The sequence below is a fragment of the Muscardinus avellanarius genome (genome assembly GCF_963383645.1).
Source record: "Muscardinus avellanarius genome assembly, chromosome: 3".
In the NCBI taxonomy this organism is placed as follows: Eukaryota; Metazoa; Chordata; class Mammalia; order Rodentia; family Gliridae; genus Muscardinus; species Muscardinus avellanarius.
Genome location: NC_137788.1, coordinates 93,799,651 through 93,806,081, shown reverse-complemented (window position 1 = coordinate 93,806,081; position 6,431 = coordinate 93,799,651). Strand labels below are relative to the sequence as shown.

Genomic DNA, 6,431 nt, shown 5'->3' with positions numbered 1-6,431 from the left:
AGTAGGGTATTTGTAGTTGTAATATTGCTTTCTTGATGAATATTTTTTACTTTCTCTTCACTGGTTGACTCTATCAATTAGAATTTAGTTAAATTTTAAAATTTCAGGAAAGGTCTTTTCAACCTCTTGGTAAATCAATTGCTCCATTTTAAACTTTAATATAAACATGTATCCCTCTCTGAGGTAGTTTCTCTAATTAGTTTATATATGCAAGTAAGCTCACTTGCATACATATATAAACTAATAACAAATAACATACATACATGACTACAAATACCCTATTGTGGAGGTAGGCATAATACTATGAAAGCTAAAAATCCAGAGAAACAAGAGGAGGAAGGAAATTAAACATTTCCAAAGAAAGCAGAAAGTACATAAGAGATTTTTTAGATCAAAAATGGTATAAGACAAGGCACAATCCTGAGATGAGACAATCAAAAATGGGATGAGAAAATTTCATAGAAATTCATAAGACTTTTATAGAAGTAATAAAAGAACAATAGCAAAGCAGAAATGATTTTCAAATATGTGTTTGCGTTAGCTATAAAAGTGTGTGAATGTATGAGATATGATTAATTTATCATTATAAACAAATAATTACAGTTGCAGAACAGGAATAAATTAGAGAAATAGTAGCTATAGATGTATGCATTAGAAAGCTCATGTATCAAAACAGCCAATTAATTTGTAAATCCAATTGTCTTATGTTCAAATAAATTATTAGGGAGAATTGAGATATGCTTAGGTGGACAGGTAGAAAAGAAAATATTTCAAAGATTTTGAGTTTACTAAATATTAAAATAAGCAGAACATGTATGTGGGAGTATCCAGAAGTTGGCTTTAGATTGTGCTTCTTCCATTAGTCTTTACTACTGCGAAACATCTTTCCCATTGTCATCAAAGCTGTCATTCTAAAACAATGCTGATTTTTTTTCACAAACAAACCAACTTTAATAGATATTATTTTGTATTTATATAGCGCCTTCATCGAGAACCTTAGATACTTTACAGACATTTTCTCTAATGAATCCCCACAACAACCCTGTGAGGTAGGTATGACTCCCATTTTACAAGACAGGAGACTGAAGCACAGAGAGGTTAAGTGACTCGCCAGGGTCACACAGTTAAGTTCACTGAAGAGCCAGGACCCAAGCTCCTAAGCCTCCCAGCTCCCAGCCAAATACCTCAGGAGAGAATCCTTAATGAACAGTATCTTTAAACAAAGTAGCAAGAGTAGTATGTTATGAAAATGAGGTCTTTCTACTGCCATCAAGGAAAGAAAAAACCCTATACTGATGATTAGAGGCCACGAGACCCATATATAGTACATATATTTACATATATTTACATTACATATATTACTTCTTAAAACCTCCGACAAAATAAAGTCTTAAGCATGAATTTTAAATTCTGAGCAATCTTCCAATCAGATTTATAAGACTAGAGGAAGAAGAACTTGTGTTTGGATCTCTGGTCTACTTCATCAAAATGTAATCTTCAGAAAGTTTTTAACTACTATCCAGGCTGCTAGGGCTATGGTGAATAGAGTACTTCTTTCCAAGGTAACAGAAATGACATTAGAAAATAATGTATTGTGATGACATAAATTTTTCAAACATGGCTCAACTTGAAATATTAGAGTATTTAAGAATTCTAAAGACTGGCATATCACCATTGCACCAAAATTGCTTTTATCATTCCAAGAACTACAGGAAATTTGAGTTTTTGTTTTACTGAAATTAAAGCTGAGCAAAATAACTGACTTATAAACTATGACAAAAGAAAACATATTTAGCCAGAGATATCAGTTCCTCCTGAAAAAGAATATTTACCTTCTCTCACTGCAATTTTTCTCAAGGTATCTTAGTGATTTCAGATTGAACTTAAAAGTAACCTTAAAAATAGAAACAAACAAAAGGAATACTTAAAACTGACAAAACTAATAAAAATATGCTAAAACTTACTGACAGAATCATGGGCACTTCATACAATACTTAGACTCTACCAGTTTAAAGTAAAATAAATAAGGAAAAATTTTAATTACAAAGCCAGTCTTTCCCCTTGGGGAAACAAAAAGCCACTTTTGACCAATTGTTCCCTACATATACATATACTGTATATTAAAATAAGCTTCTTCAGAAAAGCAAAACATATTTGTCTTCCTGACACTGGGTTCTAGTATCTGTTAGTTTTTTTTTTTTTTTTTTTTACATCAGGAAGGCAATTGCAAGTGTTGGGCCCAAAAACATTTCTGGGTCGTGCTTGAAAAGACATTCCAAACACAGGCATGTGTGCAGCGTGTTCCGCATCACCTCCTTAAACCATAATACAACCCAGCACAGAGGCCAATTTTTTCTACTGCACCCTCACGGAATCCAAATCGTTATTGGTGCAATTAATAAAGAGAAAATGCCTACCAATAACCAGAAAGCTGTTTTACAAGAGGAGCTGGTATCTCTGATTCCATTTCCTTGTTGTATGGAACTGCTCAGACCGCATGATACCTGAGCAAATAAATCAACTACCATGATAGGAAGGGCTTGTTCATCCAGAGTCTTTGCTGTTATTGTGTGCAAAGTGTGCTACTGCCCCCTGAGCTTCCCGCGTTTCTCTTTTCTTGAAAAATCAGTGCTTGATCCTTTCCAAAATAACCAGAGAAGAAATGAGGCAGAAAGTATCTCTTCATCATGGTTCCCCCTCAGTCCCAAGACTGATAAAAAAGGATGTAACCAGACTCAGAGTTCTTCGAGATATCTGATGTCAACCCGTAGAATTCTTCAATAGCTTGTGCGGCTATTTTTTCTACAATGTCATCATCAAACAACAACCAAAAATCATGACTCTTAACTATTGCAATATAATGGCCTCGATTGGGACCACTTCCACAGTGAACCACAGCAGCAACAAGGTCGTACATTCTGTCAGGATTGGTTGCATCACCTGAAGTGTTGAACAGACTTCTAAAGGAAAAACTTTCCGGTAAGAAAGTTTTGTGTATCGATGAAGTTGATCCATATATTTAAATCTTTTCAGGTGTAGAGCTAGAATCATGGGAAGATTTTTCGCTTTCATCCTTTTGTGTGCTTCCTGTTTGCTGCGACACTCTTCACAGTAATACTTGTATTCACTGCACAGTCTCTGTGTGGCTAAAGCCCCTTAAACAGTGAGTAATTGATGTGTTTTGTTCCACGTCAACAGAAAGGTCTGAAAAATCTTCATCTTTGCTGCTTATAGTTTCACAAGTAAGACATCTGGTTTCATTAGTTAATGTTCCCTGAAAAATCTCATGAACCCATGTTGGGTCTGGTGTGCTGTTGTTATTTTCACTGTCAATGTTACCATTAGGTAAGCGACCATTTTGTTTTTCCTGCTTTCTCTCTTCTTGTAAAATATCAGCAATTGTATTTAGTAGGTAATTTAAAAACTCATGAGCATCTTGTTGCATGTAGTTGTCAAAAAGCTCATTTTCTTTCCGTAATCTTGTTATGAACTTCTTAGGAGATATTACTCCAACCTTTTTCTTCTGAGTGGCTATGCTATGGAAGTGGTCTGCTAAGCACGTAAGAAGGTTCTCCTTCTTCCTAGGCTGACTCTTGTATGCTAGAACTTTTTCCCGAAATAGACGACAAAAATAAAGTGCTTGAAGAACTGAATTGCAGTAGCAGGTATTCCCCAAATTGACTAATCCAAAATAGTGCTCATTGACTGGAAACTGTTCTGGACCAATTTCTTTCTCTAATGCCGAGGCATTGGCACCCATGGTACAGATGGAGGCGAATTTGGAGACTGTCATTAGGATTTCCATCCGCCCAGCGCCATCTTCCACCCAATCACAGCGGCGGCGGTGGAGGCGGGCGGGGTAGGAGGGCAGCCCGGTCACTCTCTCACCACAGCCCCCGTGCGGACCCTGAGCCACGGGACCCACGCACTGAGCCTGCGGCCGCCGCTGAACCCACACACCAAGCCTGCAGCCGCCGCTACCATCATCACAGCCACCGGAGCTCAAGCACTCCCGGCCAACAATGCTGATTTGAAAGCTTCTGTACAGGAGGACATTCAAAATGGTGACTGCAGGATGCAGCAATCTCAGTAGCTGGAACAAATAAAGTAAAACTACTGAGAAAGCAGTGTCTTGACAAACAAAATAAACAAAGCAGAGGAAGATATGAACCAAGACACAAATGGGAACCATGGCAGAATGAATCCAGTACTTTGGACTTAAGATCTAGTGCAAAATGCCCAAGCATGTGACTAATCTGGTGAGGCCATTAATGCCATCTCTGGCTGCCGGCCCAAACTGCAAGTGCTAGCTTTGGGTGACTCTGGCACTGCAGACCCAAGAAATGCTTAAAATAATAGAAAAATTTTAAGTATAGAAAGAGCAGCAGAGCTCCAACATCTTAAGCAACCAGCACCATGCTTCAGGGACACAGAAAAAGATCCAAAAGACCATGTGATCACCAGAAGCAGCACCTGCAGCAACGGCCATGCCCTCCAGAGACCTGGCAGCAGGACAGCCAGGTAACTGATTGTGTTAGTATTTTACTGGACACAGGTGGAAGACAGCCCAGAGCAGCCACGGGACCCCGCTGGGCTAAGACTTGGCAACCTATCATGGTGGTAGTCCAGTTAGAACCTCCAGAGAAATAGAAAAGTCCCATGTGCTCAAGACATTGTACCTGCACAGGGTCACAGGGGTTGCTCCAAGGCTATACTGGATGCCATCCACTGGTGAGGTGCAGGTACAGAGCAGAGGGCTTGAGCCCAGGGTGAGAGTTTGGAGGATGTGAGGATCACAGGGTGGGGAAGCACAGAACCCTGAACATACACAAAACTCATTAATAGTGACACCTAAACATTAAGCTGTCAGAGGCAAGAGAATTAATCCCAAACTTTACAACTTGTTCCAGAAAATCAAAAGAGACGAAATTCTCCCAAACAACTTCTACCAGGCCAGCAACACATTAATATCAAAACCAAATAAAGATACCTCAAGAAAATAAAATCACAGACCAATATTCTTGATGAACATAGATGCAAAAATTCTAAACAAAATACTAGCTATATGAATTTAAAAGCGTATTAAGAGAATTATACACCACAACCAAGTTAGTTTTATCCCAGAAAAGTAGGGTTGTTTCAACATAGGTAAATCACTACACATTATTCACCACATAAATAGAACTGAGAACGAAAACCACATGATCATATCAGTAGATGCTAGAAAAGCATTTGACAAGATCCCAACACTCATTTACGTTAAAAATTAGAATAGAAGGAACATATTTCAACATTATTAAGTAAATATACAATAAACCAAAGCCAACATCATATTGAATGGGTAAAAACTGCACAAATTTTCTATAAAATCAGGAACAAGATAAGAATGCATACTGTCACCACTACTTTTCAGAATAGTCCTCAAAACTCTTGCCACAGCAATAAGACAAGAGAAGAATATCAAAGGAGTTCAAATAGGAAGAGAAGAATTAAAATTATCCTTGTTTGCTGCTGATCATATTATCCTTTATCTAGAAGACCCAAAAATTCAACCAAAAGACTAATAGAGCTGATTAACCAATTCAGTAAAGTTGCAGAATACAAAATAAACCTAAAGAAATCAGTTGCTTTTCTATATGCCAACAATAAATTAAAGAAATAAAACAATTCCATTCACTGTAATCTCAAAACCAACGAAATATCTAGGAATAAACCTAACCAAAGATATAAAAGACCTCTACAATAAAAACTATAAGACATTAAAGAAAAAATATTGAAGATCTTGGAAGATAGATCTCCCTTGCCATGGATATGCAGAATAAATATCATTAAAATGACCACTTTGCCAAGTGATCTACAGAATCAAGGCAATTCCTATAAAATTACCAATGACATTCTTCTTAGACCTAAAAATATCAGTCTTAAATTTTATATGGAGAAAGAAAAGACCCAGAATAGCCAAAGCAATTCTCAGCAATAAGAACTATGCAGGAGGTATTACAACTCCTGACTTCAAATTATAATACAGAGCAAAAGTACTAAAAACAGCATGATATTAGCACAACAACATGCGTATAGACCAATGGAACAGAATAGAAGATACAGAAACAAATCCACACACCTATATTCAATTGATCGTTGACAAAGGGGCCAAACTCATACACTGGAGAAAAAAACAACCTTTTCAACAAATGGCGCTGGGAGAAATGGCTATCCACTTGTAGAAAGATGGAGCTAAATTCTTACCTCTTACTGTTCACAGTAATCAACTCCAGATGGATCAAAGACTTGAAAATTAGACCAGAGACTGTGAAGCTATTAGAGGAGGGCTAGGCTCAACGCTACAACACATAGGCAAAGGCAGTAACGTTCTCAACAAGACCTCCAAAAGAAATTAAAGCAAGAATTAACAAGTGAAGTGGCATCGAACT

General features: G+C 37.4%; 1 pseudogene across 1 annotated transcript; it reads right to left on the bottom strand.

Moving 5' to 3' along the window:
• Positions 1-2,698: 2,698 nt before the first annotated feature.
• LOC308259579 (ubiquitin carboxyl-terminal hydrolase 12-like) lies at positions 2,699-3,805 on the bottom strand (annotated as a pseudogene). The gene has a single exon. The product of its transcript is annotated as a ubiquitin carboxyl-terminal hydrolase 12-like (transcript).
• Positions 3,806-6,431: the final 2,626 nt, after the last annotated feature.